Raw genomic sequence first — 27,010 nt, forward strand, 5'->3', positions numbered from 1 at the left:
TTTGCATGACTGCAATTTTTTTTTTTTAACATTACTGTACTTAAGATGCTTGTGACCAATATCTACTTCCTTTATAAAACAGTGAATTGATAAGAAGAGTAGACTCTTTCCCGGTCCTTTCTCTTTGTGTGAAGTCTATGTCCGGGTCTCTTGTCTTTGGGGAATGGCAGGGATGTCACAGAGATCTGTGACCTCTTAATAGGGCCTTGGGAGGGTAAGGCAGGAATCTTGGTACACTGTGCCTCAGGGCTTAGTTCCTTTAAACTTCAAGGAATTGGATGGAACTCTTCACTCCTCCTTTCTTTCAGCTTTACCTTCAGGGGAAATTGATCGATTAGAGGTGATTATTTCACAAACTCTGAACCCTCTTCCCCTCTTTGTTCCAACTGGAGCTCCTCGAAGTTTAAAGGGATTGTGTCTCCAGGGTGAATTGTAGAATGAATTTAAGTAGATTATTGGGTAGAACTCTTTGAACACACATTAAAAGTGCTAAAACATATATTGGGACAGAAGGAAATATGTGGAGCAAAAGGATAAGGTAACATTTGTTTCAAAATAATTATAATGTAATTATATGGGATATTTTTGTGCAAATGATTAGCTGCTAGAAGGTAGAATCATAGTAGTGCCTCAAACCAGGAAAATAATAGAGTCAACAAATGGACAGTTCTGCAAATTCTGGATGGTAAGACCGTAAGAGGACCGACTAGGTTTATATATGTCCTCCGTTAAGCACAGCAAGCTTCTACTAACTGATGACTTTTAGTTTTTTCTATTAACTAATAACTTCTAATAACTTGTTTAACAACAAAAAAATGATCTATGTCTAATTTGCTTTTTGCATGTGTGATATATTTACCTTATCAGCACTGTGGACCTTATTTGAGTTATGTTTAATACCACATCAATTTAATTTTCCCCCCTTTAACACAGTCTAATTTCTAGACTCTTACCTACCCACAGAGCAGTATTAGCTCCCCCTGGTGACTAAATAAAAATGTAGACAAGGATGATTGCGGTGAGGAGCTTCATTAACTTTAAATTGCATAATTAGTATTAGGATGTATACAGTTGGCAAGTACACTGAACTATTTTCCAAAAAGAAAAAAAAATTCCAGGTAGTCTTGAGAAATGTCCATTTTCATGGAAGTTTATTTACATGATGAAGGCTGGTCAGTTTTATGAGGCTTTCCTGGAGTTCTGTCCATTTTAATGATACTGCCGCTCATGGTTTCTGGTGTGGCAAATGTTAGAACACAGAGCAGATATTCCAATCTTCTGGAAACTGGGACCTGAATAGAGACACAATGAAAGTAAGAGCAGCTACCAATTTGCCTGTCTCTATCATTCTTACAAAATAACCTTTCTATAGAAAAGCTTATCATTGTTAAAATTATTTAAAAGTTGTGTCCCTTCCATGGACCTAGAGAGTGTCATATACAGTGAAGTAAGTCAGAAAGAGAAAAACAAATAGCGTATATTAACACACATATGTGGAATCTAGAACAATGGCAGAGATGATCTCATTTGCAAGGCAGCAATAGAGACCCAGATGTAGAGAACAGATGTATGGATACCAGTGGGGGATGGAGAGGGTGGAATGAATTAGGAGACTGGGATTGACATATGCACACTGCTAATACTCTACGTAAAATGGATAACTGATGGGAGCCTACTGTACTGTATAGGAAACTCTACCGAGTGCTCTGTGGTGACTTACATGGGAAGGAGATCCAAAAAAGAGGGAATATATGTTTATGTATGGCTGATTCATTTTGCTGTACAGCAGCACAACATTGTGAAGCAACTATTCTCCAATAACAATTATTTAAAAAATTTTTTTAGAAAAAAGAGTAAATTAAAGCTGTCTCTATTAAAAAAAAATTGTTTCCATGTTTTGGCTATTGTGAATAACTCTGGGATGAACAGAGAAAGGCAGGTATTTCTGCAAGATCCCCATTTCAGATCCTTTGGTTGTAAACTCACGTATAAGCTGAGTAACTTCCGGGGTTCTAATGCACAGCATTGTAGTTGTAGATAATTATACTCTAATGTATACTTGATGGTTACTGATAGAGTAGATCTTAAGTGTTCTCATCACAACAAAGAAATGGTAATTATGTGAGGTGATAGAAGTGTTAACCAAACCTACCATGGTAATCATTTTGCAATATGTAAGAGTATCAAGTCATCACAAACATGTACACTGTTATATATCAATTCTATCTCAGTAAAGCTGGAAAAAATAAAATTTGGGGGTCAAAAAGCACTGTTACACATTCAAATACTAAGGTGTAATTTTTTGTTGCCAACTCAAGAAAACAGTTTTCCAATTTAATTTATCAATTATTTAAAGTGTATATTTGTATTACTTGGATTGCCTTCCAACTTAATTCTTATAGTTCAATTTCTGAAAAATTCCTCCTCATTATAATTACCAGTTTGACAGACTTTTGAGAATGCTTTCGTGATCTCTTTGAAAAGAAACTTGCCAGGTCTGTCATATACTTAACCACAGTCAACCCTCTGCGTCCTCAGGTTCTGCATCTTTAATTCAGCCACCATCTTCAGATTCAACCAATCCATAGATTGAAAATATTCAGTAGAAAAAATTCCAGAAAGTTACAAAAAGCAAAACTTGAATTTGCCTTGTACTCTGGCAACTATTTACATATAATTTAGAGTAGTTACATACAATTTACAAGGTATTACATATTATAAATTATCTAGAGATGATTTAAAAGTATAAACATGATAAGCTGAGGTTATATGCAAATATTAGGGACTCAAGCATACATGGAGTTTGGTATCTTCTGGGGTGTTCTAGAATCAATCCCCCAAGGATACCTAGGGATGATTGTATTTCTTACATGTAATTTTATTTTCTAGGAAAAAGCATTTGGTTTACACCCGTGTTTTATATTGATTTTCAGAAGGCAGTGTCTGTGACTGTTAAGGTCTGGTTTAACATTTTATGGTAAATATTATATATCATTATGCATTCAGAGGGGAAGACTTAAATTTTCTCCGAGAGCTAATATCTGACTTGTTCTTTTGCTCCTCCCATTCTTTGTCTCCCTTTAATTTAGCGCTTCCCCCTCCTCCATCATATTTGTTTGTTTGTTTCTTTCTTTCTTTCTTCCTTTTCCAAGGCCTTATTTTTAGGGTAGGAGCCACATCTCTCTATTACGAGAAAGGGTATAATCTTCTAAACTCAATCACTTCCTAGTATCGCCTTCTTCAGCATGTGGAAACCTAAGTGAAACTTCTTTTGGAGCTATTGATATCATTTTGTCATTTGGCCTGAAGTGATGGTCTGGTTATCAAGTAGCACAGCTGAACACAGCCCCTCTTCCTTACCTCGGTTTTTTCCTCCCTCCTTCCATTATTTCTGTTACTTCCTTCCTCAAGCAGATGGTCTGCCCTTTGCAGTTCATTTGTCGCAGTGCCTTGCAAAAAAGCAAAGGACCACGCTTTGCCTACACTTGTACTGGTGTTCACTCAGAGGTGACCGTGTGATGAAACAGTGATAACTTTCTTCTTGTGAATATCAGCTTAAAACTGACATGTGTTTATTAATACAGATGTTATGAAATTGATTAGATACTGCAATTGGGCTTAGTATAATGAAAAGTATATGTCTCTATTCCTTTTTACACTAAAAATATCATGCAGAGATACTGAAATGACTAGCACCTCACTATAGTATTTTTTTTTTTTTCCCTACACACCACTGTGCATTTGGGACTTGCCAGGTGGCATTAATGGTAAAGAACCTGCCTGCCAATGTAGGAGACATTAAGAGACATGGGTTTAATCCCTGACTCCAGAAGATCACGTAGAGGAGGGCATGGCAACCCACTTCAGTATTCTTATCTGGAGAATTTCAAGGACAGAGGAGCCTGGCAAGCTAAAGTTCATAGCTGTCGCAAAGAGTTGGACACCATTGAAGCAACTTAGCATGCAACATGCTATGCATTTATCAGCAGTTCAACTCAATAAACACTTATCAAGTTTCTACTATTTGTCAAATAACTACTGGACATGGAAGGCCCAGAATATTCTGGGAGGAAAAAAAATGGTTGAGGGTGGGTCCCTGAGTGTAACCTGGACTCAGGTATGGCTTCCTGAAGTATGTGATGTCTTCAGTGGTGAGAGTTCTCTAGTGAAGACAGGTGGGGAGGGGCGTTTCAGGCGGACAAGAAGGAAGGAAAAATGGGAAAGAGAGACAAAGAAGCATAGTATCTGCTGGGGCAATGTCAGTTCAGTTCAGTTCAGTTCAGTCACTCAGTCGTGTCCGACTCTTTGCGACCCCATGAATCGCAGCACACCAGGCCTCCCTGTCCATCACCAACTCCCGGAGTTCACTCAGACTCATGTCCATCGAGTCCATGATGCCATCCAGCCATCTCATCCTCGGCTGTCCCCTTCTACTCCTGCCCCCAATCCCTCCCAGCATCAGAGTCTTCTCCAATGAGTCAACTCTTTGCATGAGGTGGCCAAAGTACTGGAGTTTCAGCTTCAGCATCATTCCTTCCAAAGAAATCCTAGGGCTGATCTCCTTTAGAGAGGACTGGTTGGATCTCTTTGCAGTCCAAGGGACTCTCAAGAGTCTTCTCCAACACCACAGTTCAAAAGCATCAATTCTTCGGCCTTCTTCACAGTCCAACTCTCACATTCATACATAACCACAGGAAAAAACATAGCCTTGACTAGATGGACCTTAGTCGGCAAAGTAATGTCTCTGCTTTTGAATGTGCTATCTAGGTTGGTCATAACTTTTCTTCCAAGGAGTAAGTGTCTTTTAATTTCATGGCTGCAGTCACCATCTGCAGTGATTTTGGAGCCCCCCAAAATAAAGTCTGACACTGTTTCCACGGTTTCCCCATCTATTTCCCATGGAGTGATGGGACCGGATGTCATGATCTTTATTTTCTGAATGTTGAGCTTTAAGCTAACTTTTTCACTCTCCTCTTTCACTTTCATCAAGAGGCTTTTTAGTTCCTCTTCACTTTCTGCCATAAGAGTGGTGTCATCTGCATATCTGAGGTTATTGATATTTCTCCCGGCAATCTTGATTCCAGCTTGTGCTTCTTCCAGTCCAGCATTTCTCATGATGTACTCTGCATAGAAGTTAAATAAGCAGGGTGACCATATACAGCCTCGACGTACTCTTTTTCCTATTTGGAACTAGTCTGTTGTTCCATGTCCAGTTCTAACTGTTGCTTCCTGACCTGCATACAGATTTCTCAGGAGGCAGGTCAGGTGGTCTGGTATTCCCATCTCTTTCAGAATTTTCCACAGTTTATTGTGATCCACACAGTTAAAGGCTTTGGCATAGTCAGTAAAGCAGAAGTAGATGTTTTTCTGGAACTTTCTTGCTTTTTCCATGATCCAGCGGATGTTGGCAATTTGATCTCTGGTTCCTCTGCCTTTACTAAAACCAGCTTGAACATCAGGAAGTTCACGGTTCACATATTGCTGAAGTCTGGCTTGGAGAATTTTGAGCATTACTTTACTAGCGTGGAGATGAGTGCAACTGTGCGGTAGTTGAGCATTCTTTGGCATTGCCTTTCTTTGGGACTGGAATGAAAACTGACCTTTTGCAGTCCTGTGGCCACTGCTGAGTTTTCCAAATTTGCTGGCATATTGAGTGTAGCACTTTAACAGCATCATCTTTCAGGATTTGAAATAGCTCAACTGGAATGCCATCACCTCCACTAGCTTTGTTCGTAGTGATGCTTTCTAAGGCCCACTTGACTTCACATTCCAGGATGTCTGGCTCTAGATGAGTGATCACACCATCGTGATTATCTAGGTCGTGAAGATCCTTTTTGTACAGTTCTTCTGTGTGTTCTTGCCACCTCTTCTTAATATCTTCTGCTTCTGTTAGGTCCATACCATTTCTGTCCTTTATTGAGCCCATCTTTGCATGAAATGTTCCCTTGTTATCTCTAATTTTCTTGAAGAGATCTCTAGTCTTTCCCATTCTGTTCTTTTCCTCTATTTCTTTGCAGTGATCACTGAAGAAGGTTTTCTTATCTCTTCTTGCTGTTCTTTGGAACTCTGCATTCAGATGCTTATATCTTTCCTTTTCTCCTTGGCTTTTCTCTTCTCTTCTTTTCACAGCTATTTGTAAGGCCTCCCCAGACAACCATTTTGCTTTTTTGCATTTCTTTTCCATGGGGATGGTCTTGATCCCTGTCTCCTGTACAATGTCACGAACCTCATTCCATAGTTCATCAGGCACTCTATCTATCAGATCTAGGCCCTTAAATCTATTTCTCACTCCCACTGTATAATCACAAGGGATTTGATTTAAATCATACCTGAATGGTCTAGCGGTTTTCCCTACTTTCTTCAATTTGAGTCTGAATTTGGTAATAAGGAGTTCATGATCTGAGCCGCAGTCAGCTCCTGGTCTTGTTTTTGTTGACTGTATAGAGCTTCCAGGTAGAGGAAAGTACAAGATTGGGAAGTAGTGAGAGAATACGAACGTATTAGTCAGCTAGAGGATTCACTTCTAATTCCGACCACGTAGCTACTGACTAGAGACATGGGCCTAGTCCCCACACCACGGCCCCTCTGTAGGGTTGCTTCCTGCCTGGCAGCTAACACTCTCCAGAATAAGTTAAGAGGAAGAAGGAGAGGTAAGGGGAAAAGGTATGGATAAGAGGAGGCAGGGGGCCCGAAGCTGCAATGTCTCTTATGGCCTAATCTTGGCAGTGACATTTCTTCTGCTGTATTCTATTACTGATCACACAGACTGCCCCGGGTATGATATGAGCAGGAATTACACACAGGCATGAATACCAGGAGGTGGGGTCCACTGGAGGCCTTTTGGAAAGCTGGTTAATGCAGGGAACCAGAAAGGGAAGGTTGGCCTGGCCATGGCAAGGCCGCACCAGGAAGTTAAATTTCATCCTTTGCCTTGTGCTTTTCCACGTGCTCTAAGGAACCTCACGGGTATACATCATCCAGGGAGGCATGGAGGTAAGGAGTAGAGTTATCAGGGCTCTTCCATTCCTTGAAACCAGAACAGCCCAGGCTGGAACTGTTTTATATAATGGAGGTTTTATATAATGGAGATTCAAGTAAGGTTTCATTTTTGTATTGAGTTTAGAAGCTTAAGAATATTTGATAATTACTGTTTTAGGCAGTGAATAGCCATCGAAGCTTTTTTGCGCTGTGGGGAGGGCGGGAAATACGTGCTCAGATTGGACTGCGTGTGAACCTATAGATTTAACAAAAATAGGGGGCGGGGCGAGGGATTCCAATGAGTCAGCTCTTGCAATGGCCCAAGTAAGAGCAGATGGGGCCAAAACCAGTGCCGTGGTCATAGAAGTAGAGTGGAGGACCAAATTCAATAACTATTTAGAGTTATTCCTATGTAGAGACTGATGCATTTTGCTGCATAAGAGCAACAAAAAATTAGAAGATGCCCCAAGTCTCTGGTGCATTGAGTGACCATCACCTGATACCAGGAATGAGAAGGAAACAGGATTGGAAGTTAGGATAGTAAATTCACTTTTGCTCCTGTTAAATTTGAAATACTCTCCTGGCTCAAATTGTTTGGAACAGTAATTTTTTACATAGGCCAGAAGCCAGAGGTAGACTTTAGGCCACTTACACTTTCTGTTTCCTTGAGTCCTGGTTTAGTTTTCCCTTTTTCAGTTATCTAAGTTTCTCTCCCAGTTTGCTCCCATTTTTGAAACACTGTTTCTTATCTGGAAACAGTGGTTCCAATGGAAACCTTGGTTCCAATAATGCAGAACCCTCTTCCTCAGGTTGGTTACTTCATACATGTTGGCTGCCAAGTGTAAGACCCCTTGTGGCTGGGGGTGTTACAGCAGGTGGAAATGACCCCTTGAAAAAGCAAAGGTGCTTCCCTGGTGGCTCAGATGGTAAAGCATCTACCTGCAATGCAGGAGACCTGGGTTAGATCCCTGGGTCGGGAAGATCCCCTGGAGAAGGGAATGGCTACCCACTCCAATATTCTTGCCTGGGAAATCCCATAGACAGAGGAGCCTGGTGGGCTCAAAACGTCTGAGAACTTGAAGGTTGACTATTGTTCTTTTCTCTCAAGATGAGGAATTTTGACATCTGAGGTTTTGTGGAATCCAGCAAATGGATGCTAAGAAGAATGCTCTGTTCTCACAGGATTAGAGCAGTAAGTTTTCCTTTTTAAAAATATATACTAAGTGATAGTCACTCAGTCATGTCAAAGTCTCTGCGACCCCATGGACTATTGCCTGTCAGGCTCCTCTGCCCATGGAATTCTCCAGGCAAGAAGACTGAAGTGGGTAGCCATTCCCATCTCCACGGGATTTGACCCAGGAATTGAACCCATATCTCCTGCATTGCAAGCAGATTCTTTACCATCTGAGATGCCAGGGAAAGTGAAAGTGAAGTCGCTCAGTCGTGTCCGACTCTTTGCGATCCCATGGACTGTAGCCTACCAGGTTCCACCGTCCATGGGATTTTCCAGGCAAGAATACTGGAGTGGGTTGCCATTTCCCTCTGCAGGAGATCTTCCCGACCCAGGGATTGAACTCCTGCATTGTAGGCTGACGCTTTACTGTCTGAGCCACCAGGGAAGCCAAAAGATGCCAGGGAAGCCCAGCATATATATACTAAGGTCCATCTCTATAGGAAATATTACTCCTTAGGAATTATTTGTTATGCCCACCAGCACCCACCTCATACCCCCACCTCCCAAAAGCAATTTCCAAATAGATTTAAGTTTACTCTTTTTTTCTTTTTCTTGGAATCTGTGACCATCCTGTGAATCTTAACAGGTTGCTTTATGGCTGATTTTCAGAGCTATAGTTCCCATCACCTTCCTTAATGTTATTTTCATGAACAAACTCCATTAACTTAAAAAAAATCAATGTAATCATTTGGTAGTAATTAACTCTTACCAAACTTTGAAAGGAAAAATGAATTAACAAAACTTCTGAAATCTTAAAATAGGTAAGAAGAGCTGTGTCGATATCAGTGTATTATGTACAGAGTGCTGGGCTCTGGAAGTTGGCTGCCCCACATTAGCAGTTCTCCGCAAACTAGCTGTGTGGTCTTAGGTAGATGACTTAAATGTTTAATCTAAAATGCCCTTATCTGTAAAGTGGGGGCAGTCATAAAAAGGGAATAATATTCCAGTCTTAAGGATTGTGGTGACTAAATGAGATGACAGGCGTGTCATTCTAGTAAGGTGCTTGGTACCCAGTGGACGCTTAAAGGGGGTGATGATTCCTTAAAAACATATATCACATGATTCAGATTCCAGACTTGAATATCTTCCAAAAACCTGAGAGGTTTCAGAAGAGTTAGTGTGACTTAATACCTGGTAATGTCTTAAATTTTACCCTTTTTAAAATTCAAAAGAGACTCATGTATGATTGATGCTAGAGAGAATGAGGTGAGGGGTAAATAAGGATTAGTTTAATTAAACATGCTCATTACCATTTTAGTAAGGCCTTAATGTTCAGATTTATATGGAAGAGAGATCATCCCCGTTAGCTCAGCAGACGAATCCGCCTGTAATGCAGGAGATGTGGGTTCGATCCCTGAGTCGGGAAGATCTCCTGGATGAGGGCCTGGCAATCCACTCTAGTATTCTTGCCTGGTAAATCCTATGAACAGAGAAGCTTGGTGGGCTACAGTCCTTTGGATTGCAAACAGTAGGACACAACTGAAGCAACTCAGCATGCTCGCACACATTCTAACTTCATTATATATAAAATACTAAAAATTAAGACCCTGACATAAGTTTTTGGCCTGAACTCTGGTGTGTGTAGGTATAAGAAAGATAGTTGTATTGATGCAATGGATATCATGTTATCCTCATAGCTTATTTAGTCAGTGTCACAGAATTTTCTCCTACATTTTTTTAGAATGTTTTTAAAAAATTCTCCCTACTTTTGTGGACTAGCTCAAAACTTATAAAATATTCATTTTAGTTTAGTGCAATTAAAAATATTCACACCTCCGTGTTACCAGGCATGCACAAGCATCGTGAAATTGGTCTGGCAGTGATAGAGGCCCTGATGATAAATGCTTTGGAAAATCATCTAGTCTAAGTGAATTCATTTAAATGTGGGAGATTTGTACTTTCTGGGGGAAAAGAGCCTAGAGAAATGCATTTGTGCAACGAGTGACCATAAAAACAGTTGGTTATTTTTGCAGGGCATCAGCTATTAAAGATAGGGGTTGGGCTTCCCAGGTAACTCAGTGGTAAAGAACTTGGCTGCCAAGCAGGAGATGCTGGTTTGGTCCCTGGGTCAGAAAGATCTGGAGAAGGAAATGGCAACCCACTCCAGTATTCTTGCTGGGAAATCCCATGGGCAGAGGAGCCTAGCCTAGTGGGTACAGTCTATGGAGTCACAAAGAGTCAGATATGACTTAGTCAGATGTTACTAAACAACACAACAAATCATTAAAGCAGCGTACTTAGCGTGGACACATTTGTGTTAGTGAGTCTTTACTGTGTTCCCATCTCTGGTGCGCATTGTGAGGGCACAAAGAAATGTGAATTTGTATTTGCAAAGGGTCTTACCGGGCACTTGGTGAAGAAAACACACATGCCTAAAAATGTAATATTGTTGTGGCGCTGTATTGTAAACTGGCTAATATAAGTGCTAAGCTCTGTGAATGTCCAAAAAACGGAATGGAAAGTGTGTAGAGTAGCTGGCAGGGAGACCTTGTGGAAAATGCCCGAGGCGACCTCCACCTGAGAGGCCATGGCGAAGTGAATAGAATGGGGGCGGGGAGGGGGGCGGGCACTGAGGCAAGATAGTGCATCCTAGGCAGAGAATTGCTGATGGAGAAAAATAGACTTTGAGTTAAATTTTTGATATCTCATCCAGAAAATAATTTCACTGGACAGAGGAGCCTGACGGGCTGCAGTCCAATGGGTGGCAAAGCCTCGGACACGACTAAGCAACTAAGCGTGTATGTGCGTGCGCGCACACACACACACGCAAGCACTGTGTCACAGGAAGTCACGCACTCAAGAGTGTTCAAGAGTTCAAAGCAAGGCCCAGTGCCTGTAAAAGTGCTGTGCTGGGCTTAGTCGCTCAGTCCTGTCCGACTCTTTGTGATCCCATGGGCTGTAGCCCGTCAGGCTCCTCTGTCCATAGGGGCTCTCCAGGCAGGAATACTGGAGTGGGTTGCCATGCCCTCATCCAAGGGATCTTCCCAACCCAGGGATCAAACCCAGGTCTCCTGCATTGCAGGTGGATTTTTTACCATCTGAGCCACTAGGAAAACCCAAGAACACTGGAGTGGGTAGCCTATCATTTCTCCAGGGGAACTTCCTGACCTAGGATTGAACCAGGGTCTCCTCCCTTGCAGGAGGATTCTTTACCAGCTAAGCTACCTGAGAAGCCCAAAAGTGCTGTGAAATGAAAGTTGCTCAGTCGTGTCTGACTCTTTGTGACTCCATGGACTATACAGTCCCTGGAATTCTCCAGGCCAGAATACTGGAATGGGTAGTCATTACCTTCTCCAGGGGATCTTTCCAACCCAGGGATTGAACCCAGGTTTCCAGCATTGCAGGCAGGTTCTTTACCAGCTGAGCCACCAGGGAAGCCCAAAAGTGCTGTCAGTCAGTTCAGCTCAGTCGCTCAGTTGCTCAGTCGTGTCCGATTCTTTGTGATCCCATGCACTGCAGCATGCCAGGCCTCCCTGTCCATCACCAACTCCTGGAATGTACCCAAACTCATGTCCATCGTGTTGGTGATGCCATCAAACCATCTCATCCTCTGTCATTCTCTTCTCCTTTCGCCTTCAATCCTTCCTAGCATCAGGGTCTTTTCCAGTCATTGAGTTCTTTGCATCAGGTGGCCAAAGTATTGGAGTTTCAGCTTCAACATCAGTCCGTCCAATGAACACTCAGGACTGATCTCCCTTAGGATGGACTGGTTGGATCTCCTTGCAGTCCAAGGGACTCTCAAGAGTCTTCTCCAACACCACAGTTCAAAAGCATCAATTCTTCAGTGCTCAGCTTTCTTTATAGTCCAACTCTCACATCCATATATGACTACTGAAAAAACCATAGCCTTGACTAGACAGACCTTTGTTGGCAAAATAATGTCTCTGCTTTTTAATATGCTGTCTAGGTTGGTCATAACCTTCCTTCCAAGGAGCAAGTGTCTTTTAATTTCATGGCTGCAGTCACCATCTGCAGTGATTTTGGAGCCCCCCAAAATAAAGTCTGCCACTGTTTCCACTGTTTCCCTATCTATTTGCCATGAGGTGATGGGACCAGATGCCATGATCTTAGTTTTTTGAATGTAGGTGTACACAAAATAAGGAACCAGGAGGGTAGTTACTAACAAGGAAAAAAATCCTTGTCTACATTAGGTTGTTTTATGAGTAGCTTGAACAGAATCAAGTAGGTGGAATCTGTGAACACCTGAAAAGTGAGTACTCCTCTGAAAGAAACTAACCCACGTGGACTACCTTGGGAAGTTTCTTTATTCAATAGAAATATATTGGGCCTGTCTTCATGACCCTACAGTTGATAGTAGGATCTTTTGTCCAGTGCTTTTGTTGAAGGGTCGTGAAGTGTCTTCAGACTTAATTTTCTTTTAAGTTTTATTCTTATTATGCTATGAGCCTTTGGTGCTTATCGAATGTAAATTTTCTCCAGTGAAGGAAGAAATTACTATCACAGCTATTAATAGTTTAATGAAAAGTCTTATTGCTTCTTTAAATTTATATTTTCATGGTGATTGACAATCACTAATTAGTTAATCCTCTGCCTGTGCTCATGAGGCAGGTCAATATTGTCTCCTCTAGAAAATGAGAAGATTGAGAAATCAGGCTCTTCAGTGATTTTCTCAACCACCGATTTCTATATTGACATGGCAAAAAGAAATTGAGCTTACTTCTAAACATTTTTATTTTACTTAACAAAATATACTGAATGATTGACCACCCAAGATATCCCTTTTCTCTTCAGTGTGCAATTAACAAGCCATTTATATCAAGAAGGAGTTTGGGCCCCAAATGTAGATTGGATTGTGAGGCTTAGGTATCTATAATTGAAAGTAGAGTTCGGATAAATTTGTAAGTTTTACAAATATGTGGGCTTCCCAGGTGGCTCAAATGGTAAAGAATCTGCCTGCAATGCAGGAGACCTGGTTTGATTCCTGAGTTGAGAAAGTCCCCTGGAGAAGGGAATGGCTACTCACTCCAGTATTCTTGCCTGGGAAATCCCATGGACACAGGAGCCTGGCAGGCTACAGTTCATGAGGTTGCAAAGAGTTGGATATGACTGAAGTGACTAACACTATAAATATGTACAACAGAAGAACCTCAAAGAACAGCAGCCTAGATTATAAAAAAGTTTATTTTTTGCTTATATGTGAGAATTCTAGAGATGAACAATATAGAGCTGGTTTTCCTTCTTGGTGCTCTGCTTCTCATGGTGGTGCTGACATTGTGAAGCAGGCCAGGCTGGCCACTGGTGTCCATGTCGTCACATCCAGATGGAGAGTAGGAAAAGATGATAGAGATAAGAGAACTTCTGGTCTAAGTGGTCTCCCCTTAAGCATCCTTCCCATAAACCCCATACACTTATGCCACTTACATCTCATTGCAATGGAAAATTGGATTTTGAGGTAGGCAACTGACATAGTCTCTCCCACAATTAACATACTTGAATATTTGGATTTTGTGTTCTTTCATATGACTGGTGATATTTCTCGCTTCCAGTATCATGTATAATTTAGAATACCTGCTAAAACATAAGAGCCTTTTAAACTCCCAACATGGACAGACCGTTTTCTCTGGGTGATAACCTATATTCTTTAATTATTTAGCAAATAGCACATCAGATTTTCCAATGGAGAAACTGTTTTTGAATCCAGGGCAGAACTGCAATCTAGGACTCTCTGCTTTGTCCATCTTGATTGTTTCAAATGTTAGTATTCCTACAGAGAAAGATAAAACATATCTTTATTAGAGAAGAAGTCCTTAATACAGCCAAGTCATGCTTATTTTGGATATAGGACTCCAGGGAACATTTTCCAAAACACAGGACAGCACATGGGACTTCTGTGCACCCAACAAACCTCAACACCATCCTGCTTAATCTCAGAAACTATTATTTTCTGAGAAAACATTGTAAAATATTCTCCATTCTGTGTGTGTCTTGGGACAGAGAAGCCAGTTGAATGAGAGTACGTCACTCACCTGCTTTTTGGATGTGACATGTCACCAAGGCGCCACTAGCCTACCATTGCTAACTTGCAGCATGGACCTGCCCAGGCCACCTGCCATTGCTGAACAGCCAACATGTGACATCCCTGCTTCTTCACCTCCTGCATGTCACATGCCTCTAACAATTTCCACGCACCCTTCTTTCTTCTCTCTTATCCCTTCTTCTTCCTGCCACCTGCCCCCTGGCATCTACAAACAAATAGGGGAAATTCAAAAGTCCACTAGATAACCTACACACATGGAGGGCTATAGAAGACAGCAGTTTTCCATTTGGTTTTGAAGAGTAGAGTAATGCAAGGTTAGTGCTAAGAAGACCCTTAGGGTTCATCTGGTCCCACTCGCTTTTTACAGAACAGAAAATCCAGACTCAGTGATCACTTAGCAATCCACTGGCCCTACCAAGATTCAGACATGGAACTTCTGACTCCAAGTCTAGTGGTGGTTTTGCTTTCCCAGTTGTTTCATCAAGGTGAGATGAATAATGGATCACACCACAAGCCATTACCCTGAAGCACATTCCAGTTGAATAACAGCTTTTTCGAGGGTGATGTCCTTGCCTTCTTCAAGTGGGCACGTTTGTTTTGGCCCGGAAGTTGTACCAGATCTGTAAGTAGATGTACTCTGGGCTTCCGTGGTGGCTCAGCAGTGATGAATCCGCCTGCAATGCAAGAGACCCAGGTTCGATCCCTGGGTCAGGAAGATCCCCTGGAGAAGTGCATGGTAACCCACTCCAGCATTCTGGCCCAGAGAATCCCATGGATAGAGTAGCTCTACAGTCCATGGGGTTGCAAAGAGTCAGACACAACCGGGGATTGAACCTGGGCTCCATCAGTGAAAGTGCCGAGTCCTAACCACTGGATTGCCAGGGAATTCCCCAGAAAGTTTTCAATATAAGGAGCATATGCCTTTTTAATATCTTTGCTGAGATTAAATATCTGTAAATGTTTTTGAGGAACTTTAATATTTTAATATTATCTATTATAACTTTCAAACTTTGCAGTAGCTCCTTCACTTAAGTTTGCTTTGGGACATTTTATGATCTTCCTAATACCTCCAAAACTTTTAATAATAAGAGATGTAAAGACATACCAAACTGCGAATATTCTCTTATTTATACAGTCTTAGATCAAAACATTTATTTTCAAAATAACCATTCTTATTATATTGCCATATTATGTGTCTGTGTGTGTAAGTGAGTGTATTATTATTGATATTTTGGGGGCTTCCCAGGTGGTGCTAGTGGTAAAGAACCTGCCTGCAGTTGGACGTGACTGATGTGATTTAGCACACACAGCACATTGATATTTTTAGTTTGTTTTTTGGTAATGGACCACCATAAAAGTTAGTGGCTTAAAAGCAATCATGATTTATTACTTTTCAAGGTTGGGTTGGCTGATTGGGTCTCCCAGTTTTCATGAGGTTGACTTGGAGGTCCCCATGGCTGGTCCTTGGAGAAGGAAACGGCAATCCACTCCAGGACTATTACCTGGAAAATCCCATGGACAGAGGAGCCTGGTAGGCTACAATCCACGGGGTCGCAAAGAGTCAGACACGACTGAGCGACTTCACTATATGGCTGGTCCTGGTTGCCACTGGGTGCTTAGCTAGGGCTGTGCCAGGGGTTGTGAGCCTTGGCTCTCCCTCTCTCTGGCTTCTCACATCAGGGGCCTGAGTTCCAAGCAGTGCTCCAAGGTCTCAATTTCCGTATCTCGATACCCAGGCTCAGAAATAACACAGCGTTTTTACGTCCATCTTATTTTGTTGGTTAACAGAAGTTCCAGGTCCAGCTCAAATTTCAGAGGAAGGGAAACCAACTCCACTTTCTGACGATGAAATAAGAAGGTCATGGGGGCTGGGGTTGTTGTCACGTCCTTGGGAAACACAACTTACTGCAGAAACCCAAGCCTTTCTTATGATCACCTCTTTTCTTCCAGGTCTGTCATGTAATTTTAATTGCATCAAACTGAGGAGTTGGAAACAAGAATTTATATACAGTACGTTCTTAAACTGTATCCCCTTCCCTCCTTGTGTCATGGTGTCCTTAATGTTTTAATCCTTTTGTTATGGGACTTCCCTGGTGACTCAGTGGTAAAGAATCTGCCTGCCAACTCAGGAGGCATGGTTTTGATCCTTGGATTGGGATGAGCCCCTAAGAAGGAAATGGCAACTCACTCCAGTATTCTTGCCTGGGAAATCCCATGGACAGAGGAGCCTGGCAGGCTACAGTCCCTGGGGCTGCAAAAGAGTTGGACAAGACTTAGCAACTATACAACAACAACCTATTGTCACATGTCATTGGGAATCTTTACTGATAAAGAACCATTGGTCAAATATAGAGGTTTTTTCATCTGGATGATTTTATGAAAGACATTACAATGTTTTCCCCTCTAATCTTCTAAATACTATTAGGAGTAGAAGACAGTGCAATAATTGAGTGGTGCCTAGAGTATTTGTCTCCCAATGAAAGTACTACAGTTTCCATAATTTTGAAGTTTATCATTTTATCTGTATTCAGACTTCCTCACAGTTACTGTTTTTCACATCCCCCCTTGGTTCATAGGAGATTTCTATTTTAAATAAATCTCTGTTTGTTATTTGGTTCCACCTTATTCGTTTTCTCCAGGATTCCTTCGCTGGGCTTTGTAGCATGAACATGTTTGAAGCAGTTGAGCTTGTGCTTTGTAAAGTTACAAGTGCGTGTCCTGTAGGGCTTCCTACCCAGACCTCATGTGGGCCAAGTCCTGGTAGATGCTAGGCAGAGGAAAACGGACTTTTCCTGACAGGGATGAGTCAGTTTCCTTCTGCACTGAGATGTTTACACATGGAGACAGATGCAGAGGATGACAAACCTGGATCACGTGACTGCTAGATTGTTTTTCTTTGCTGGATTTCCACGTGGGAAGTGGTGGGAGCTGGAACTTTGCTGCTGCTGCGCCCAGGATGTCCGCTGTCCAAGGTGTATCCACGTTTGTGGTCTGGTCCTTTGGCCAGGAGCCAGGGCTGTATTGTTTCAGGGCAGGCTCACTGTTCAGAAGAGCGATGCGATCCTGCATCTAGAGTGAAACTTTAGAATGTTTTAATTTATCTCAGTGAAGCCACACGTGTGTTCCAGTTACTACTACCTGTGAATTGCTTCCCATCTTTCCAGCATAATGAGTTATTCCTCCTCCAGTGCTCTTTATTTGTTCTTTTAAACCAGCTAAGTCTAATATCTTATGCTTCATAGTGATTATTGTTCCTAAAAATATAGTAGGCCAGTGCAGTCGCCGCAGTGGAGCAGGGTCGAGGAAAATCATGCAAAGTACCACTCTGAGCACTAAGCTGTTCACTTTTAAAATGTAAAAATCTGAGGGGAAACTGAATTCCAAAGACATCTTTAAAGGGGTGCAAAGGTCCTAGGATTGTAGTTGCTTGAGATGTGACAGCAGGGGTTGAGGAAGGATGTGTAGTGTAATTATCTCTTTGTTCGAGCCTTAGATTTGATATAACAACACCTTAGATTTGATTTAACAGGAGAGAGAGGTGCCCTAAGAAGCCTAAAGCCTAATCTGAAATTTACACTGACCTGTCCATGTTCCAAAACACAGGCAGAATGTGTCCCAGAGGTATTCTGGCATTATGACTTTGTCCCAGATTCATTAATAGGTAGAGACCTTTGATTATGACATCATTTGGAAGAACAGGCAGGCAGAGTTGGTAGTCCAAAGGTTTTGGTATGTTTTGTGTTTCTTTATGTGATTATACACATTTTTTTCCTCTGTGACCTAAGTGAAACTCAGGACTAACCTGTGCTGTCTGAGCAGAATAACTCTACAGTAGTTAAGGGATTTTTTTCAAAACAAAGAAAAGACTCTGTTTAACAAAACACTGGCATCAATAATTGAATGTGTTGTACATTGCCCAGGTTCTTGGTACATAGTGGGACCTCAGTAAATGTTAAGTGAATGAATGAATATCCTTATCTATGAACGACTCAGCCGGGAAGTCTAAGAACAAGAAGGACTTCTATTTCAGGATTTTTACCAAGGATTTATGGAGATTCTTATAATAAAAATGGACAGAAATGTCTGATATGTCTAACTCTGACTTCTTGCAAACAAAAGCATCTATATAGGTATTCCTTAAAAATAGAGTGTTCATCTCTGAACAGGAGGAGGAATTATTGATTTCTCTCTATTTGCAGTTTCCCTCGAGGCCCTGTGGTCTGTGTCCACTTTTTGACACAATACAGTAGGGTAGGTATTTCATTTGGTCAGAACTTTCATGGTATTGCAATATTATTATTTTCTGAAGTCACACTGTGTTCAGTAGTGTTTACATTCATGTTTTATATTTTCTAGTAGCAAACTGTATTATAGTCTTGCACTTTCAAAGCATCACATCAATGATTTCTTTTAATATCTTGATGACACTAAACCAGGAAGGATTTGATAAGAATTTTGCATGGATTTGCTGTAGCTTGAATGTTATCAATTGATTTTGTGCAAGCTATCACAGACTCTGATTATGACCCTCACCTACTTACTTTAGTATCTGTTAGAAAAACTGGATTACAAAGTATAAATGTCAGGTATTTGTCCTTATTTTATGTAATATATTCTCTAGTTTCTTAACTTCAATTTTATATTATAGATTTTTTGAAGGAGTGTCAATCTTAAGGATTGTGGGTCTTATTTTGTGTCCATTTCAATATATTATATATCTGTCATCTTTAGTGATGTAGGGGAAACCAAGAGATACAAAGAAATGATTGCTTATTATGAATCTTTAACATCCATAAGGTGACCACATGTACATATCAAACAAGTACAGAAAAAAATAATTTTTTTCATTTATTCATTTAGTGCTTATTTTTTGAGCATCAACGATGTTCCAGGCACAATTTCTTGAGGATGCAGCATTTAACAAAATAGGAAAGGTTTCTGTTTTCTAGGAAGTTAATGTCCAATGATTATAATTATGATTAAACACAAGGAGATACATCTTAGAGAATATAGTTAAGCACCAAAGTGTATGGTCAAGTCGTGAGAGGTTACTAAGGTTCATCCTGTTCCAGGAAGGCCTACTTCATGGCAGGGGAGACTTGAACTTAACCTTGAGGAAAAGAAGGTATTTGCAGAGACGGAGAGGAAGTTAGACAGGTTCTTCAATGTAAACATCCCCCAGTGTGATCTGAGAAGGTCAAAACACTAAGGAAGAGTGTTTGTTCAAGGAAAATTCTCTGATCTTTTTTCCCATTCCATATACACCCCACCAACTTCCTGACTTTAAGTCTTAAGATTGTCAACAATGGACTTCTATTTAGAATGAAGTATGACTGTTTTTGGAGACAGAATTTCAAGTCCCAAATTTGTAGCAAGTCTAGGCAAATAGGAAATGTGCTACTTGCATATTTGAAACTGATTCTCAAAATGTAAAATTTCTATACATGGAAGAATTCAAGTGTAACTTATAGTATTACTGAATAAAATAGTATCTACAGGGGAGGGTAGTGGCACTTAGCAGTAATTTCTCTTTGAGGAATTACGCTTTTTGTACCTAGTGGTCCTATTAAATGGGATAGTATTACCAGGGATCATAGATCTACACAGTCTATTTTGTAAAGTTATAGGAGATAAAAGGAAATGAAATAGAGTAAGAAAGTAGTTTTTAAATCACAAGATCTAAAACTGACTAGGGCCATTGAGAAGGAAAGATAGACAAGGAACAGAAAAAAAGGACTCACTTTCCCCCTTTTCCATGCTGTCTGTGCTTATGCAGTGCTTGTGACCAGGTAACAGGAATGTGACAAAAGCGAAATTTCTTAGGCCACATACTCACCAAATTGGCAAAAAGTGTGACAGTTCTAAGTGTTGACAAGGATCCGGGGTAATGGGGAGCTTCAGACACTGTAGATGGGAATGCAAATTGGTAGAACCACTTTGGGAAAATGGTTTGACGTTATCCATGTAAACTTAAAGATATGAAAATTCTGTGACTCAGCAGTCCCACTTCTCATTACCCTAGAGAAACATGTGTACAGGAGACATGTAACAGAATATTCATAGCAACAGTGTCTGTAATAATCAAAACTGAAAACAACTCAGATGTCCAACCGGGAGATAGATTGTGGGCATTCAAATAATGGAATATTATCGGCAAGGAAAATGAAAGAACTATGGCTACAGTCAAGAAGATGAATAACCCCAACACATGTAGAGCCGACTCAAGCAGGACAACAGAGGCTGTATTTAGAATGAATCCATTCACAGAGAGTTCAAAACCAGGCAAAACTGGACTGTGTGGTTTAAGGTTGTGTACAAAGGTGAGATAACAGGAAGAAAGAAAGGAAATCATTATCACAAAAGTCAGTTAGTAGCTGCCTTCAGGGTAGATAGAATAGACGGAATGGGGAGGAGCTGATGAGAAGGTCTAGGTGCTGGCAGTATTCTCGTTCTTGTCTGGAGTAGTCGTTTCATGTCTAGTGTGGTTGTTTCATGCATACAAATTAATGGCTCAGTGGCTAAGAATACGCCTACAATGCAGGAGCCGCGGGAGATGCGGATTTGATCCCTAGATCAGGAAGATCCCCTGGAAGAGGAAATGGCAACCCACTCTAGTATTCTTGCCTGAAAAGAATCCCATGGGCAAAGGAGCTTGGCAGGTTACAGCCCAAAGGGTCACAAAGAGTTGGACACAACTGTGCGCGCACACACATTTGTTACAATTATTTAGGGTGTCCATTAGTTTTCCTGCACTTTCTTGTAAATAGGTACACTAAATCAGTTTTTTTTTTTTTTTTAAAAAGGAACTTTATGTGAAAGAGGAAAAGATGCCAGAGGTAGCTGTACAGAAAGATTTATGCCGAAACCTGCTTCTCAATGAGCTTCCCAGGTGGCACTAGTGATAAAGAACCCACCTGCTAATGCCGGAGACATAAGAGACACGGGTTTGATCCCAGGGCATGGCTTAACCCACTCCAGTATTCTCGGCCTGGAGAATCCCACGGGCAGAGGAGCCTGGCGGGCTACAGTCCATAGTAGTGTAAAGAGTCGGACATGACTGAAGTGACTTTACCCAGCCACACAGCACTGCTCCTAAAGATGGGAGGCAATTGTAAGAGGTGGAGATAAATTTGCAACCACGTGTCCTTTTTTGTCACTTGGAAGTGTGATTTACACATGGTAAGAAATAACACTTGCTACCAGTCTAATAATTAAAAAATAATAAATGAAGGCCTGCTTTTTCAGAGTATGGAAGAAGAGATCCAGGCCTTTAGAATCAAATTTGATAATTAATTTGTAGCATAATTATTTTCCCATGCTCTATGCATCTTTATTGATTAATGCAGTCTCTTGGATCATACCTAGATGCAAATTGACCAGAGGATCAGCAGAAAATGAAAGCAAGGAGAAAATTAAAATGCTCATCTTATCTAGAGAAACCAAGATATTTTTATTACTCTTATTATTTTAAAATCATCATGAATTCCTCTTACAGGGAAACCCTTAATAGTTCCCCAGTAGTAACAGCATTGCAGAGTATTATCCAGTAATGAAAGAGAATGTTAATAAAATCATTTCTTTTTTATGTTGATATGGATCAAAGTTGCAACTTCAAAATACCAATGATAAAGATGAACGTTTTAAGATTCTAGGTTACTGCTTACCAAGGATAATATTCCTTAACTCGAGTTCACTTCTCATGCTCTGGATTGGAGAAATTATTTGCAGGCAAACAAGAAAAACTCATCCTTAATTTGCTAATCATAAAGATATTACTTTTTTGAAAAAGTGTTGTGCCTTCAAAATGGATCTTTAATTTAAATCATGTGGCAGTCATAAAATATCTTCTGGTGGAGGCTTGAAGGGGGATGGCTTGCTTGAAGGTTGTATCGTGTTCAAGAAGCTATGGAATCACTGTTTGCTAAAAGCAAATTGCCAAATTGATTTATTTTCCAGATAAAGTCACATAATACTATTTAAATACCTGAAATATAAAAAGTGAAAACTAATAAAACAATGAAATATTCCACTGTAGAGCATAAAATCTCCAAGTGTTTTGAAGAGTATCATAAATACCTATCTTAAGAAGCTCAATTAAAGTTTGGAAATAATAATTTTGTTGTTAAATCTCTAAAGAGCTGCAATAGTGCAATCACCTTGAGGAAGAATCCAGAAAAGCTAGTTTTAAATATTGTACTCCTGGAGCAATGATTGATTGATTCTCCAGTGTAAATTTCTTGGTAATGTCTGTTTAGAGACCTCTAAGAAATTGCGGAGTGAGTGAGTTGTTGAGTGTGTGTGTGTGTGTGTGTGTGTGTGTGTGTGTGTGTGTGTGTGTGTATGTACACGGGCACAAGAAAATCTGTTAGTGCAGCAACGACTCTTTTTGGAGCCCTCATCTGGGCAGAAATTGAAAGAGTGTTTAATGATAAACTCTGGGATGGAAGATAGCTTTTGGGGGAAGCCATTATGTAGATGATTTTTTGTTTAATTATTGATTAAAATGATTACTAAGCAACAGTGTATCCAGAGTTTTCACTGTATTTTATATTCTATCTCCCCCTCCCAATTTATTACCGTGAATTAAGAAAATTAAAATTTCAACTTAGAATTAAAAGTAAAATGCACAAAAAAGAAACCACTAGGCAAGTATACTTCACAGTCACCTTGGAGATCATTTAATACAATGGCTTTGGACTGTGCTTTGAGAAGTCTAGGAATTCCAATAGTTTGAGAAGGAGAAAAGGGTAGAGCTGAGGGCTGGGAATGGGGGGTGGACTTGGAGCCTCCCATCTAGGATTCAAACTATGTGGTTTTCTTAAAAGCACGTTTATTTGTCTTGGATCTTCCGCTTAATATTTTGTTTGAAGAACAAGTAGGCAAAAATAGTTTGAAGGCCTCTGCTTTAGTTCCTAATCCCCTCACCTCCTGCTTTCATGTTTGAGTAATCTGGGGTAAAGCTGAAGCTCTTTCAAGGTTTCATGGCGGGTAGTGGCAGAAACCAGAAGAGAAACCGTATGTTCCTGTCTGAGGGGGTTGTTCCCCTGACAATTTTTCCTCTTGGTCCCCGCATCCACCTACTATATAGTGTGTTAATGAAAACATATTACTCAACACTTTTCCTGATAACTTCCCTGTACCTGTGCACAGACACAAGAGGAGACTCAGCTAGCTGTGATACCAGGAGGCTGTGGAGATATTTTTAAATACCACTGTTGGGGAGAGTCATTTCTGCAGAGATGCTCCCTTATTGTTCCCCGATGTTAAGACATTTTGTGTCAAGTATAAGTACCATGACATGGTACTGATGGTAACTAAGAGGCCCAGAGCTTGAAAAACTATGCAGTTGGGAATATTCTCACAGTAAATAAGTAAGATTCACCAGATTATAGGGTCTGACATCTGAGTCAGCATCATAGTTTTAGGAGATACAGCAAAAAGTGAAAGGGGCAAGCGTCAAGCACAGATGTCAGTAGCCATGCTCATCTCACTGAGTTCAAGCCAAAGACACGTTATTGATTTTTCCAGGGAAAATTACATGTGGCTACTTTTAAAAATTTGCCTTAATGGCACTACTTTTCCTCCTGTATTTCTCTTGTTTTTCCCTCCCCTTTTTCTTTTCTTCCTCTTGATAGGTATTAAGGAAGTGCATATTGCGTGTCAATACTATCAGGTACTAAAATCTTTTTGTGCCAAAAGAAGTAGAAACAATTTTTGTTGTCGTTGTTGTTTGTTTTCTTGGTGAAGTGATTAGAACTTCCAAATCACTGGGATAAAAATGTCTTTAGCCTCAAACACTTTTCAAGCGCAACTGTATCTAGAGAGGGTACTGATGGTCGTATTCTGGAAACTCAAAAATTCTACATCGTCTCCAGTTTCCTCAGTGAAAAAATGGAAATAACGCCTATAGAGATGTGTGTCGGAGAAGGCAGTGGCACCCCACTGCAGTACTCTTGCCTGGAAAATCCCTGGTGGGCTGCAGTCCACGGAATCTCGAAGAGTCGGACACGGCTGAGCGACTTCACTTTCAATTTTCACTTTTCACTTTCATGCATTGGAGAAGGAAATGGCAACCCACTCCAGTGTTCTTGCCTGGAGAATCCCAGGGACGGGGGAGCCTGGTGGGCTGCTGTCTATGGGGTCGCACAGAGTCGAACACGACTGAAGTGACTTAGCAGCAGCAGCAGCAGCAAGGTGGCATGCCAAGGGCTTGGTATGAAGGGTGGTGGTCATCGCTTGACAGTGAAATTATCTGTAGTGGTTCTGGTGTTTATCGACTCAGGGATCTTTGGATTTTTAAAGGCAGTTTCCACCTGTATTTCTCCTGGTAGAAGACGAGACTTCTAGCTGAACTAATTGCTTACTGGGAAAATCAGCTTTCTCTGAATTAACTCTAAATTACTGTAATCCCAAGTCTGAAGCTCAAAATCATAATTTACTCTTATGAGGCTGTATTTAATCCCACTACTTCTGAATGACCCATACCAAGGGATACTGTCAAATAAGATGATCCCATTCAAACATTCCCTATGAGAACTTAGGGAGGTTTTCATCAACCAAAATGCTGATATGGAACATTTATTCATTTTGTTGCACTTAATTGATACCTTTTTTCAAATAAGTGTGGAAGCGCTCATTTCAATGAAATGCTTGATTTTTGTCTATTTTCACTTTAAATACAGGGTGAAAATGGAGAATTTGGTGTTGACCACAGACAATTTTCAATGAGAAAAATTTCATCGGGGTATTATTAATAGCTGAATGGGAAAGAATGAGCCTACATTTCTGATCATTCAATTATATCTTGGTAGAATTCCATTCTGGAGCTTCAACATTTTGGCAAGGCTATTAATAGTTGTAGTAAAGTGACTAATGCCTCTTCTAACAGTGGTTTCATGACTGGCCTTTTCTCAGGCACCCCACAAAGCTTTATGTTTCATCTAAATCAAATGTACGTACTGTAAACAAAACGGAGTGTAGTGCAGAAATGAATTCATTTATGTATTCATTCATTCAACCTTCCATTCAAAAAGATGGCCTACTGTGCATAAGATACGAAACTCAGTAGAAAGTGCTCTGGCTAAAATTTGGTAGCAAACAGTGGTATTTGCACCCTTCTGCCTACTTACTCATTTTCAGTCTGTGTGCTGGGATACCAGCGAGGGGCCTCGGGTGAAGAGCAAAGAATACCTGTTTCACAGGTGTTAGTGCTTGTAATGATTGACGAAATTTAAATTTGGAATCAAACACCAGCCTTCTAAGGTGTTCATAATCACCCAGATTAGGCTGACATTAACTCTTGGGTCAGACCATGGGAGCAGAGAATAGAATTGGCCTTTCCGAAGACTGGAAGGTTCTGAATTTCCAACTGCAGTTCATCTTGATATTATTACTAATCAGAGTACCTCCTTCAGTTATTGTGGCTGCTTATGAACTGCAGCCTACTTGCAGTTCATGAATTTGCCTCCTTTTCTGTAGCGGCTGTGAACATTGCAAACAAAATTGCTTTTCATTTTGCTTTGACAGGCAGTTTTAATTTTATTCATCATTTTAGCAAATTGTATAACATTTCAGTTGTGTGTGTCATTGCCTTTATCTTTTTTTGCACCGTATTTATGCTGAAAATATGAAAACAACAATAAAGAAGACACCAATAATAGCGTCTTGTAGTAAAAAGGGCTTATTAAAAGGATATTTTCTGCCTGGGTGAAAAACTTCCTTGAACATGTCATAAATAGTTTATAACACACAGAGCTACACTTTTATGGTCTGTAGAAGTTGACTGTCTGGCTGGCCACATTTTTAAAATTAAAAAGTAATTTCCCATCTCTTTTGAATTTATATTTTGTTTACCCAGACATTGTTCCAGCCTAATTAGACAATGATCATCTTTTTGAAGTCATCAGAAAAACTGAATACAGCATAGACTACACAGGAGAGTTGGAGGGTCGGGGGCGGTGAATGAGGAGTGGGCTGGCTAGGGAAAGACGGGGGTGGGGAGCTTGTAAAGATTTATCTGGTAACAAAGTATACACATTTTCATTTTGTAGAAAAATTACAAATGCCATAAGAGCCAATGGGTTAGTTTTATATCATGTGCTTCTCAAGCTCTTCAGTATAGTTTCGGCAATATGAGGAGCCCTGCAAGCAGGCAATAAAACCAGAGCAGACTTCATGCTCCCTTTTGTCACTGATGTCTCCTGCACAAGGCAAGTTTTGTTCAAATCATCACTGAGGGCTGGTGGCATACTCTCTAACCTCGGATGCAAAGGGCTGGAAGAGGGAGGAGGGCTCTTTCTGCCAGGGGTTTAAAAGAAAATAATGTTTATTCACAATACTTTTTAGGACATAAAGACTTTTATTTAAGATTTACAAGATTGCTGGTAAGGATGATTCATAACCGAAGTCCAGTTTTCCTTAGGGATTAACCACCATGGTTTGTTTTTTTGTTTTTCTAGCATAGCAACTGAATTTCATCATTCATTTTGTCATTTAGCAATAGAAGACAACTTCACCAAAGAAGCTCACAGTACGAGTAAAATTGGAAGTAAATGGAAGCCATATGTTGTTGCTGTAATTCCAAGGTTAAGAAAATCTAGAGTTTTGGCTATTGCCTTTTCTTCTAAACAGGAGGAAGGTAAAGAAAGCTTTTATTATCAATATCAATAGCTGTAAGTTAAAAAAAAAAAAGACATACTTATTTATTTTGTTAATGGCAGCACGAAGAGCATATGACCAGAGTGTTCAGAGCAAGGCTGATGTCTGGCAGTAATCCATTTCTTAACTTATGTACAACTGTG

This window comes from Capricornis sumatraensis, chromosome 21, assembly GCF_032405125.1.
Source record: "Capricornis sumatraensis isolate serow.1 chromosome 21, serow.2, whole genome shotgun sequence".
NCBI classification, from domain to species: Eukaryota; Metazoa; Chordata; class Mammalia; order Artiodactyla; family Bovidae; genus Capricornis; species Capricornis sumatraensis.